Raw genomic sequence first — 14,140 nt, forward strand, 5'->3', positions numbered from 1 at the left:
ATGACGTCTGTGAACCCCATGGTCTCTGAGCTTCACCGGGAAGCACGTCAAGCCCTCTGCTTTCAACGGTCAAGGATGCTGATGGAGTGGGACATCCATTTCTCACTCCAGGAGCAATGTACTTGCCTGTGATGTTATGATACGGCTCGATGGTGCCCGCTGTCTGTTGGATCGCCTCTCTGTGGAATAGGAACAGTTGGTCGGCTAGGTGACTGTCTTCCATGGTTCTTGGCAGCACGTCCACTGTCTCGTCCTTTTGTTGAAACATCTCATTTTGCTTTCTGTCAGTTTCTGGAGCTTGTGTTTTGACAGAGCCTTCAATGGAGTTTGGACATTTTCCTTCAGTGCTATTGTTTTTGATCGCATGCTGCCTCCCGAAATAGTTGAACATTAATTATTTTTGGTAGAGTGACTTGTCTATCCTTTCTATCCTCTCTCAAGGTTTCCAGTGACATTCAATATGTTGCCCATAGAACCCTTCCATCATTAACTCAAGCTTGAAGGGTTTTATTGTTCAATTCTTTCAGCTTGAAAACTTCTGAGAACTCCATTTCCTCTGTGCATTTTCTTATAAAATTTTACTTTGTCTTCTTGAGTCATACTTTGAAATCTTCTGTTTAGCTATCACATCTCATCATTTCCCTGAGCTATTCTATGTTCATAAGCAAGTTTTGTTTCCTGCCCTCTTTCTTTCTTGTCTTCTTAATAACCTTGCGCTTTCTTGTCTTAAAAAAATCATTTTATTGGGGGCATGTACAATTCATATCACAATCCATACACACATCCATGTGTCAAGCTCATTTGTAAATTTGTTGCCATCATCATTCTCAAAACATTTGCTTTCTAATTGAACCCTTGGTATCAGCTCCTCATTTTTCCTCTCCTTCCCACCCTCCCTCCATCACGAATACTTGATAATTTATAAATCATTATTATTTTTCCATGTATTCCACTGTCCAATGTCTCCCTTTACCCACTTTTTTGTTCTCCATCTCCCAGGGAAGGGGTAATATGTAGATCATTGTGATCAGTTCTCCCTTTCTCCCCCACCTTCCCCTCCCCCTCCTGGTATCTCTACTTTCATTATTGGTCCCGAGGGATTTATCTGTCCTGGATTCCCTGTGTTTCCAGTTCCTATCTGTACCAGTGTGCATCCTCTGGTCTAGCCAGATTTGTAAGTTACAATTGGGATCATGATAGTTGGGGGTGGGGTGGGGGCGGAAGCATTAAAGAACTAGAGGAGTATATTTCATTGTTGCTATACTGCACCCTGACTGGCTCATCTCCTCCCCATGACCCTTCTGTAAAGGGATATCCAGTTGCCTACAGATGGCCTTTGGATCTCCATTCTGCACTCCCCCTCATTCACAATGATATGATTTTTTTTGTTCTTTGATACCTGATACCTGATCTTATCAACACCTCATAATCACACAGGCCAGTGTGCTTCTTCCATGTGCGCTTTGTTGCTTCTCAACTAGATGGTCGCTTGTTTATCTTCAAGCCTTTAAGACCCCAGATGCTGTATCTCTTGATAGACGCTGTATCTTTTGATAACTTCCTTCACTACATTTGCTTATGCACCTGCTTTGCCTTCAACAATCGTGTCGGGAAGGTGAGCATCATGGAATGCCAGTTTAAAAGAAGTGTTCTTGCATTGAGGGAGTAGTTGAGTAGAGACCCAATGCCCATCTGCTACCTTAATGCTAAACCTGTAAATATATGCACTAGGTCTATTTCCCCATCATCATATATAAATATATTTACATATGTACATGCCTGTATTTGGACCTCTATAAATACCCTTTGCCTCGTAGGTCCTGTCTCTATTTCCTTTTACTTTCCTCTTGTCCCACTATCATGTTCAGCCTTCATTTGGGTTTCAGTAATTCCTCTTAGTTACATGCCCTTGACCAAGTTCTACCAGGCCTCCTATACCCTCCTTGCCATTGATTTTGGATCACTTGTTGTTCCCTTGTCCCTGGGTTTGTTAACACCCACTTCCTTTCCCCTACCTCCTCCTCTCCCATGTCTCTCCAGAACTGTCTTTTTAATGACCTTGTGCTCCCTCAGGGTTTGATAAGGAAGCACAAGGTCATTAAAATGATGTCATCCTCAACTTGTCTGGCCTTCCATCATTGGTGTTCAGTGCATTAAATATGTTCTTCAGGTGGTCTCTAAATTCAGATGAGATGTACTCAGAATTGTACTTTGGCTCTTGTGAACTTGTTTTCATTTTCTTCAGCTTGAACGTGAACTTGTATATGAGTATTTAATTGTCTGTTCTACAGTGGATCCCTAGCTGATGATTCCTGTGTATTCCATCTGGGGAAGTCCATGTCTACAGTTGTTTAGTGTGTTATTGGAAAGGGACGTTGCACTTATAAGCCTTGGGTCTTAGAAAATTCCCTCTTGCAGTTTCCAGAGTCATTTCTACCAGGCCACATTTTCTGACGACTACTCTTTCTTGTTTGTCTCTAACTTTTGCATTACAACCATGTTCGATCAATTTTAGACCACAGGCATTGATTACAATCTTCAGCTTCCTCACTTTGGACATGTATCGTTGGTGTGCAGACTGGAATGAGAGTTGTAACTGATCTTACCTGTAGGGGTGTGGGTATTATTCTGTCCCTGACAGCCTTGGCCTTCAGGGTAAATCTTTGAATGCACTTTTTGACCATGAAAACAAGGCCACCCCTCTTCAATATGCAGAGTACAGCATACTGTAGTCTTACTCAAAGTGGCTAACACCATCCATTTCTGCTCAGTAATGCCTAGGATATCAATCACTTATATTAGACCGTCAGTCTCCCACTGGACCGTGGCCTTGCCCATGCCAGAGACTGGGTCTCACTAAGCCTAAATGCCCAGCCCAGCACATAATAGACTGCCTGTAAATATCGATGCAATTGCTAGCTTGCGGATTCAAACTCTAGTAACTAGAGTGTGGTTCAGAATACAGAAGGTTGAAATGGAATGCTTTCAAGGAATTTCTTGGGGGAAATGAAAAAAAGATCTTATTGTCATTTCATCACAAAATAGGTGCCTTCTTCCCAGGCACCTTTGCAGAGACTCAAACTGCCAACCTTCCCATGAGCCATTGAGTGCATTAATTATTGGCCCCACCCAGAAATCCCTCTGTTATTTCCCTCCAGCCTACTTGCTTGTTGCATTTTTTTATTTACCAAATTTTCTGTTACCCAACATTCTTTGCTTGTTTTCTGAATTTGTATATCTACTTATGCCATTATCTGACTGTGCCAGTGTGATCAGCTCTGCTAGACCACTCTGAGTTGCCATCAACAGAGCCTTTGTTAGTCCAGCTTCACTAGAGAAACAAATCCAGGGAGACTCAGATGTGTCTAAGAAAGAGCTTTATATCAAAAAGTAATTGTATATTAAGAAAACATCCCAGCCCAATCCAGATCGAGTCCATAAGTCTGATATTAGCCCATATGTCTAATACCAGTCTGTAAATTTGTCTTCAGACTCATGCAACACATGCAGTGATGCAGAATGCAGGAAGATCACAGAGTAGTGGGTGGAAAGTCTTGTGGATCCAGTGGCGGTGGAAGCATCTCAACACTAGCAGGAGTCTCCACGTGGCTCCTCCAGCTCCAAGGCTCTGGCTGTATCAGTGTAGTTCCATGTGGCTTGTCAACAGGAGTGTCTTGCAGGGTGTGAGTGAGTGCCTGGCCTCCAGTGAGCTATTTATCTCCTTAGTGCCTCCAAAGGAGGCATCATCAAGCTATGTATGACCTGATTGACAGGCTAAACTCCACCCCTTAACTCTTAATAGTCTCAAGTTGACACCAGATGATGTAACTACCACAGAGCCCAAAGCAAAACCAAAACTGACTACAAACAAGCAAATGGACAAACAAAAGTGAAACATAGGTCTTCATATTGACTTGTGTATTAACTTATATTTCCTGGTAAGGGTTTGAGTAGCAACCTCTGTAACAATTTTTGTAATCCTCGCCCTGCAAGGTTCTTTATACATTTGTCCAATTCTCCTTCATCCTTCCCTGTGGTGGGGTTTTTGCTATCCTTTATTCCCTTTTCAAGTCCTCAATAGGGGGCACAGCATCCACAATTAAGCGTCATTTCTTCTGCAAGGACTTTGTCTGCTTTCTTGAAGATCTTTGGTCAAGAAAAATATTATTGTCTTGTCCTTGCTAAGTTAATAGGCTTCGTCTTCAAAGTGAGTGGATCCTTATCAGGGTGACAGCAACAGGCAAAACCAAATGGAAGGAGCAGATTCAGAATGGACTCAGGCAATAAGAGGTCAACACAAAATACCCAGGGGAACAGGGCGGGCCCTCTTCATTCATCTGGGCATTGGTGAGCGGCTTAAGAGTGGAGCCAAGACAAAAGAAGACACACAGACATATTTGGTCAAAAGTCAAATTGGGCTGTAGGATCCGCTCCCTTCTAAGGATTCCATTTCCTAAGAAAAGACCTTACTCTTGTGTAGCTAGCAGTGTTTCATCTCGGGTGCAGGTAGTAGATGCACATGTTGTACAACATTTGATCCATCCAACAGTGACCAGTGAGCAAAAGGATTCAGCTAGTTTGTAATATGGAGCACGGCCAGGGCCCCTCCGGTCACCAACTAAAGATATCTAGGAAAGATATCAGGCACTGGAGGAATTGCAATTCACCAAGCTTTCTTTTTGATTAATTTTCCCGGTATCCTGACTTCTTCCCAGGGCGCTTCTTCAAGTGCGGCAGCAGGTATCGGCAATAGCAAGCACCTGTCTTTGCCGGACTGGAGCGGGACCAAGAACCACTCTCTTGTGTGGTACTGCCTTAGCCAGAGATGCTGGGCATGCTTGCTGGCCGGCAGCTATTCCACCACCTGCAGCGCACCCCCTACAGTCTGAGCCAGGGGGGCACACAACTTGGGAATAGATTTCTCAAATTGGGTAAAAGCTCTATCAACTATTGGATTATGGTCTGGCATAGAATCTCTCTTCTTTTGAACAAGGGTCTTCAGACCACTAGTCCCACGTACACTTTCTCTGCAAGAGTGGATATTTAGAGTCTGGGTGTTCATTGGCCTGTCGTCCTCCAACTGTCTAAACGGTTTGATGGCCAACTATCGAAGCAGAAAAGGAGCTATCTTTTGGGCGTGAATATTCTACCGAGTTGGCATTGTATCCTCCGTGTGAAAACAGGCACACAGGAGGGCACAGATCATATTGCTCAGTATAATTGTTCAGAAAATTAACCTGCTTAAGCCAATTTTGGGTGATGGGATTGGTACCAAATTTCTGGTAATGGGATTGGCAAGCGCCCTGATCTCACTGAGCTCCGGTGCTTCATACAAAGGGGGGTGAGGTGGGTATTTAAAGGATTTTTTTTCCCGCAAGATAGTTTGATAGGACTTTAGGACAAACTCATGTGTTTCATGGAAATCTGCAGGTAAATAGTAACTTGGTGGTACCTCTTAGTTCTGTTTCAATTGGGAAATGATTTAACCTTAGAACCATTCTGTTTCCAGTCCATGGCATGAGTTAAGTGGAAGCAGGGCACCTGAGGTTGGACAAGCAATTCAGGGGGTGCCAAGGCTCCTGTGCGTGGGTCACTTGAAGATAATAATGTTGCAGTTAATAGTAGCATTGGCTACAAGACTGTAATTTGCTTAAGGGAATGCTTACAGCTTTGCATTTCCATCTCCAGATCACTGATCTAGATGGCCTATGTTCCCTCAAATTGCTTCAGTAGCTTATGATTGGGACAATGTAATGAATACAGCATCTTTCCATGGCAAACGAGAAGTGAAAGGTAAAAGCTGGAAGGCCTTCGTGTTGGACACATTCCCAGGGATCATAAAAGGTTCACCGCATGAAATAAGGCTGATGACATAGGAATAGCTGCAATTGTCAAAGCGCTGTCCTCGAAGCTCAGAGTCCTGCTCTGTGACCTTCAAAACAGCTGCTTCCCTCAGACATAACCCATACGCCTTAGCTTTCTGAGGGGTGACATGTCGACAGGGCTTTCCTGACCTTTGGTGCTGGGGACCTTTTCAAGTTGTGGCCATTGGATTCGGGTTACTTCTCTGTAACCTAACAGCACGGTGATTACTTAGGAGAACCAGATAGAGCTCGTTTCAACCAAGTTACAGTGAGTCTTAACTGGTGCCTTTTCAAATAAACATAATCCCCTGGGATGGTGAGAGACAGATTTGGGGATTCTGATTTTCAGTTGTCTAAGTTTTCTTTAACCTAAGGAAGATATTATTCAGCATGTTGGATTAAAGATCAGAAATGTTTTAGTAATTCAGGTTCAACAATATTCAAGTTGCTCAGTGCAGCACGAGGAGACACCTAGCTTTCCCAGTAATTATCTAATGTGGTGTACGGTTATGGGCACCAAATGTGGTGATACCAAATTCAAAAGTACTGAAAGAGGATCTTTAATCCAGGCTAAATTTGGAGGTTCACAAAGCTTGGCTAACTGAGTTTTATTATGCCATTAGTCATTTCCACTAGGCCAGGAGATTAGGGTGACGTGGGGCAGCATAGTCTCCGAATGAGTGGGGAGCTTCTACCTCTTTCTTGAATGACTCTACCAGCGCACGAATCTTTCTGTCCCCACAAAGAGCCTTCGGTGCTCCCGGGCGGGGAGAGCGGTTTCCAGAAACTGCAGGGGCTGCAGCTGCTTAATAAAGAAGTGCTTCTACCTAATGTGAGCACTCGGGTCTGGGTGTCATTCAAGCCAAGGCCCAGAGGGTACAGGTCCTTGTCTCAAGGCGACAGGACAATGGGAAGCTGAATGTCCAGGGATTATAAATTACTTTCCCTTCAAATATTTTTTTAAGGCTCCATCATTTTATTTCTTCCCATGTGGGAATTTTTATGTGAAGTGTGCATCATGGGAGTATACAAAAACTGAGGCGCATGGGGTGCTGGGTTTGTTTCTTTGTGTCATTTGGTGACGGTACCATGACAGCGAACGACCCTTTCCCATATCAGCCTCTTCTGTCTGCGCTCACTGTAGATGCTTTGAATGGTTTTCTGAAGCTGGTTCATCGTGGTTGAGACCATCAGTAAATGAGTTTGAAGAGTCCTTTAAAAAAAACTCACCATGAAAACAATGGTGATTTAGGATACAGCTCCTCTGGATGCTGTAACCAGAGTGCTCCCCTGAACCCTACAGTTTAAAGTGCTTCTTTAGGCTGGTGAGTTTGTGGCTTTACTTATCTATTTATCTCTAGATCCCAAGGCCAAGTTTGTGTTTTTATTACCGCAATGTAGGAAGGGAGTAGCAGCATGTCTAAAAGGTCTGCTTTTAAAGTTCCCTTTTTAATGGCAGTTCCCAAAGAGGTGAAAACTCTTCTTTGTTTCTGTGAACACGAATCATGTGCCCCCTAAAGCAGCTCTTCAAATAGAGATGCCTCGCTCTAGTAGACGCTGTCCCCAGCATCCTGGGCACCGGCAGCTTTGGGGAGAGTTTGACTGCCATGGACCTCAGGATAAGTGATGGTGCCTCTCCAGCCTGGTATTGAGAGTGTGTAGAACTTGGTTTTAAGTAGGACCAGCCCACCAACAACACTGAATCAGAATTAGTTACACCTTTTGGGGGACTCAGACGTTGCTTAGGTCATCTAGGCAGTTATGCATCGAATAATTCTTGTCACTTTGGAGGAGAAAGGTTTTTAAACAAGTTTCCATACAAACTATAAATTCCTCCGGAAACTTGTAAACTTGTCTTCACCCAATTTTGGAACATCCTTCACAGCGCCACCCAACTCTGAGAGAGCTTCGGGAGGAAAGGTACCGTGAGGTCTTCCTTGGCCTACACGTCGCACATGTGAAAAAGGCACCTGAGTAAATACGTATTACTTAGCTTCATGGGAAACCGAAAGCTCAGGTCAAATGTTTACAGACGGGCAGGAGAGCAGCTCATGGCCATATCCACTGTCATTCAGTGGACGCCCCTCAGAGTGACCCCACAGGACAGAGTGGAAGAGCCTCCTGGGGTGCCTGAGCCTGTCACTATTTATGGAAGCAGACCACTTCAGCCTTCCCTTGTGGAGTGGCTGGCGGGAACAAACCACCCAACTTTTGATTAGTAGCCCAATGCTTAACCCACGGTGCCACTGGGGCGCCTTGTTGTGGGCAAAGGAAGCTATTATAAACCATTTAATGCAAGGAGAGCAGTCTTCCTGTCCTTTAGAGACCTCTGGAGACCTCTAAATTATCAATCACTCTAGACACCCCATCAAGGTTGTTTAATTTGGGGCCCTTGGTTTCTAATTTTATGTGCAGAAAAAAGTAGTTTTGAAAGATCACATAACCCTCAGAGTGGCCACTGATGCATCCAGTAGCTTCGCTTGGGTCATGAGAACCAGAGGAGACAGCGTGTCCGAGGACCAAAGCGCGACCTGGCCGGAGCCCCAGAGGGAGCTCCAGTATGCACTTGGAGCACTGGTGCAGCATTTCCCATTTTTCTTCTGAAAGACACTAAAAATGTGTTGGCAAGAACAAAAACAAAAATGTCCACGGAACTTAGAGAGTTGAATGAACAAGATCAATTCTTCAGTTAAGCAGTGTGGTGGAGGAGAGCTCAGGTTTGAGAGGTAATTCCCAACAGTGTGGAGAGGTGTGGAGAGAGGTGAGCCCAAGGGCTCAGCTGGGGTCAATGCCCACGCCGTCCACGCCTCGGGTAATCGAAGGCAAGGCAGCTTCGATACTCGTCGGATACGTGAGATGTCTGAGAAGAAGACCCTTTCCTCTGTTAGGAGCAAGAACTACATTGCATGGAGGACCACAAGCTGAACGTACATAGTACGCCATAGTGCTGAGCAGCAGAAGAGATTTTGCACGTGACCCACAGGGCCAGCACTACAAACCAAAGAACAACTGTCTAGTTCATGGTAGTTCATCTCTTCCGACCACCAGCTCCTGATGGGTAAGCAGTTTTAAAGCACATGTTCATTGCGTGCTCCTGGAACGTGCTCTTTTACTCCGATTCCCGGGGGGGTCTAAGTCTTTGTGTTCTGCTTTGTTTGCCCAAGTGCCTTGGGTTGATTCTTGACTGAGAGCCTGCCCTGACTGCCACTCAGTTTGAATTTTTGCCGACACCCATTTTTATTAGTCCTCTGTGGTGAGTAAAAGGAGGACTGGCAGTGACCTTCTGAACGTGCAAACATGATGCCAAAGCGTCCAAACGAGAAGCTCCGGGCGACATTGGGCGTCACTAATAAGCACTCTGCTACGAACGGAAAAGGTGGAGGTTCACATCTGTCCAGAGCTGCTGCAGAAGGAACGCCTGATGACCTACTTCCAAAAGATCTCCACTCTTAAAAAACCACAGTCCTACCAGACGCACGTGAGGCGATTGTGCATGGGAATCAACCCTATGTCCATTTTCTTTTACCATTGTTTCTTCTCACTACCACCACTTGCCGGCCCTCCGAGAAGTCCCGTGTGCATGCAGCATAAAGGACGGGATGGAAGCGATCGCCCGACAAGAGTGGCTGGAGTTCCAAGAGCCCTAACTGTGCCCAAATCTCTGGACTGTGTGAATGGTGAACACCTCCGGCCATGAAGCCGCAGGTTGGAGGTTCAAAGCCCCTGAGAGGCACCTCAGAAGAAAGGCCTGCAATCTACTGCTGATAGTCCTTCTAAGAGGCCTGTGCAGACAGGTCGGCTCTGATGTGTGGCGGGTGGCCATGAAGGAGTGCCGGTGGCAGCTGCTGCTTTGGTGGTAGTGATTGTCTGGTGAACTGGGCTCTGGTCAGGAGCCCCGGTGTCCCAGCGGTGAAGTACTTGGCCGCTAAGTGTGCAAGGTTGGCAGTTCAATCCTACCAGCGACTCTGCGGCAGGAAGACCTGGCAGTCTGCTTCCATAAAGGCGTGTGGCCGTGGGAACCCTAAGGAACTGCTCTATCTAGTCCATTATTGTCCCCATGATGCATCAAAAACAGCTTCACAGCAGGGCCTGGGTTGGATGTTCCCATCATTGTTTCCATTGTTTTATGTGTACAATACAATCTTATTGACCTTCACAACTCTCTGAGGGAGTTGCTGCTATTAATGCCCCGCCCCCACTATTGTCCCAGTGGACTGATGGTCGGAAAGGTAGAGTAATTTTCCTGACGTGAGAAGCGTCAGAGGGAGGCTTAGTCTGTTAGACTCAGCCATGGGGGTGGGGGAGGGAGGGAGGGAGTCCTTCCCCCCTTGAAATCCAAGGGTCTTCTTAATGATAGATTCTCAGAGAGCCATCAGTTATATTAACTCATGGCTTTTAGTTCTTTTTCTTAATATGTCACTTGTCTCCTAAAAGAAGAGTTCTTTTAGACTTATGGCTACAAGAGAATAGGGAGATTGGCTGGATCTCGATGTACCTCTCTCTAGACATTGCACATACGGACGGATCTAGATGTACCTCTATCTAGACATTACACACATGTCCAGATCTAGATGGACCTCTCTCTAGACATTGCACACACGGACGGATCTAGATGTACCTCTCTCTAGACATCACGCACACGGACGGATCTAGATGTACCTCTCTCTAGACATTACACACACAGACGGATCTCGATGTACCTCTCTCTAGACATCACACACACGGACGGATCTAGATGTACCTCTCTCTAGACATTACACACACAGACAGATCTCGATGTATCTCTCTCTAGACATTACACACACGGACGGATCTAGATGTGCCTCTCTCAATACATTGCACACTCGTCCAGATCTAGATGTACCTCTATCTAGACATTACACATACGGACGGATCTCAATGTACCTCTATCTAGACATTACACACACGGCTGGATCTAGATGTGCCTCTCTCTAGACGTTACACACATGGCTGATCTAGATGTACTCTTTGTATGCATTACACATTGCCGGATCTAGATGGACTTCTGTCTAGACATTACACACATGGCCTCCTCATGGTGAACTCCTCACGGTGAACACCATCTTCGGTCCCTTGGCACGAAAAGAGTGACTGAGTACCTTCCTGGGGACTAGAATTCGGCTCTTCCTTTGTGCGGACATCAAATGGTTTCTTCAAGGAACACCTCTGGACACATATGCCTGCTGCCCTCCCTGACTGCTGGGACCTGAGGCAAGCTTCACCTGTGCTGCTCCACCTGCTGTGTGTCCCTGGCTCTTTCTCTAAAGGGTGTCGTGTGATCCCGTTGCCTGTAGACAGCATCAGTTTCATAAGCCCCATACATTCTGAGACTGGGTTTGAGTGTCCATGGTGCACAACAAAGAAACTCGGAGTGGAAGCCAGAACTTGCTTCTGCAGGCTTGGCAGGTCTTTCCGACGAACGTGGCATAAGTCCCTTCCAGGAGGAGGTGAACAGAAATGCAAGGCTGTACCAGGAACCCTTTGATACAGTGTAAGCCAACATGAGGACTTTACTTTACAACCATGAGGCTGTGTTATAAGATCCAAGAGCCGAAGGTTGCCAGTCTTCAGTAGGTCTGGCACTGAGAGCTACAGTATCCTAAAGTACCACCTCCATCTTTGTCCATCGGTTTTATTCCTTCTCAGTTGGCCAACTCATAGCTAAGTCTGGGCAGAAGATGGCCCATCTTTCAGGAAGACTGACCCTCTTTCTCAGCCCCATGGCAAATTCTCAGGGAAGGAGTTTGATTGACCAGCGTGGGCCGGGTGACCATTCCTGGTCCAATTGAGCCCAGCCACGGTGGCTGGGTCATCTTGAACAACTATGGCTGCCGTAGCCCACAAGGACAGGTCTTAGGGCAGCTAAGAGCATCACTGCGACGGCACTGCTGTGGCAAGGACTGCCTCCTTCCTAACGAGATCCGCACTAGCCTCTCCCTGCTTCTCTGCAGCTGCTCTTTCGGGCACTTCCAAAAACTCCCTGGTGGACCACAGAGCCAGCTCTTGTGATTTTTTTGAGGATGGCAAGAGTTCACCCTAGCGGAGTTCAGAGAGAAGGGCTGGCAGTGCTGTGCCCTGCTCAAGTCAGGACACCGGTGGGCTTCAGGACAACCCCAGGGGCTGCAGAGGAGGCTCACCCGAGGGCCCATCCCTGAGAACAAGAAGCAGGGCCTCGCGGTGAAGTGTGCACTATCCGAAGGTGTTCTGGTCCTCTCTGACATCTGGGAAGAAATGATGATGTTTGGTAATGGGAACTGCATGTGAGGGGCTGGAAGGCTAGTGGATCTTGCAAAGGCAGAGGGGGGCCACATCAGGGGGCAAAGCTGAGGGGAGGAGGCCATTTGGGGCAGAGGCAACGTCCCACGTCACACATTGCTTTGGCTCAGCTCGGATGCCTGGGGAGCCACAGACTGATGCTTAGCCCCACCCGGTTTGTGCTGAGCGCCCCGTAAGTTTATTGTGTGTTCTTCATGGTTTTTAAAAAACTAGTGAATTCTAGAGACCCAGAAAAGTGCAAAGAAGAAAATGGTCATTACTCATAAATGGATCGCTGTCGACGTCTTAGAGTTTGTGCTCCTAGTTTGTTATTTTAAAAAACAGATTTTAATTTTGAAACCCCCCCAAAAATAGGATCATACTGAATAGCATTGTTTTGAAATGAACCTGCCTCACTCAATAAAGTCAGGTGCTCTTCTTCCCCATGTTCTTATTTGGTTTTTAACATCTCTGCAAGTCTGGGTGGAAGGTGGAGCCTTTATCCCTTGGCTCCCAGCGGGGCTCAGGGAAGTCACAGCCCCTCTGTGGGCTTCCCTTTGCCTGCTGATAAAGTTATGGAATGTCTTCCTCCCATTGCCGTCATGCCACCCCACCCCACCGTGACCATCCTGAGTGGTGGTGGGCTCCAGTCCTGCATGCCGCCGACGCCTTGCCGCATGGGCTCCCTGCGGGCACCCAGCCAGGAACGCTGCACGGGCACATGCATCACAAACGCACACGCGCCAGCTGGCCAGCTTCCTGCACCAGCTGTGCTCTGCCCATGGCTGCCTCGTCTGCTATGCCCCCCTCTCATCGCCTTTCTTACCCCCCTCTTCACTTTGCAGGGTCTCACCCAGTGGCTGCTGAGGGAGCCTTTTTTCGGAGCCGACACAGTACAGAAAATCATCAGGTAAAACTGGAACCACTAAAGCACCTGCCGCTCTAAGCCAGGTGAAAAGCGCCATGTAGACGTGAAATCCAGGGCTGCCACTCTGGAGCCAAAGAGGTGGGGAGTGGGTAGACCATCTGGGAGCTATAGGGGGTCTGCAGAAGTCGTCAAAGCCCGTGGTCCATTCTCAACTGGGGGCCAAAGCTGGGCTGTCAGGGTAAGAACCTCCCACAGTGTTTGTTCAAAATAGAGGCTCAGAACATGCCTCGCCAAGGTCTTATGAAATCTATCTTGGGGGAGTCTGGGCTCCCCACATGGCTGGGACGCACGGTCACGGTACTGACGTATCGGCAAACACCGATCCTTCTCACTGTTCCCAGTGGTTCGTCCTGTAAGGTTGCGGTGAAAACACTGAGCCATCGTTCCAGGAGAAACAGAGGCAGGCTCCTGGGAGCTTCTGCTCACAACACTCCCAGAAACGTATCAACACCCAGGCTGGTTGTGTGAACGTTTTTGCTTCAAGGCATCGTATCCCATTTGCTGGCTGACGTATGAACATTGAACTCACAGCCAGCAATGCGATGCCTACGCTCTATCATGCTGAAACAGCAACATACCTAGTGCTCATAGTTTCTGCACGAAGCAGCTCAGGACCTCGGACAGCACTCCAGCGCTGTGCTTGGGGGCCCTTTGAAACTGCAGACCTACCAGGAAAACGCAACCACGTGGACAGCTTGGCACTAGGCAGACCTGTCTGCAGTACAGGAGCACACTAAGAAGGAAGAGCACCATTCGCAGCCTCCAGCCTCAGCTGCGAACATGCAGGTCGTGTATTTGCTGCTACGCATGCACGTCTGCAAAGGACCGTGAATGCACCATGAGCCTTGATTGGGGGCTATTTACCGAGACGTCAGGTTCACAAACACAAAATGCCTGAGTTACAAGGGCCAACTGTACTTCCCTGGTGTGGACAAGATTCTCTTCACTTTCAAAGCTGGGCGGGTTCATGAACAGCCGCCTGAGCTCATGAACAAACCAAAAGAAGTGAGGGATGTTTGGGTACCATTTTTAAATGTATAAAAAACAAAGACTCTATAAAGAATCCTGATTC

This window comes from Tenrec ecaudatus, chromosome 5 (genome assembly GCF_050624435.1).
Source record: "Tenrec ecaudatus isolate mTenEca1 chromosome 5, mTenEca1.hap1, whole genome shotgun sequence".
Taxonomy (NCBI): Eukaryota; Metazoa; Chordata; class Mammalia; order Afrosoricida; family Tenrecidae; genus Tenrec; species Tenrec ecaudatus.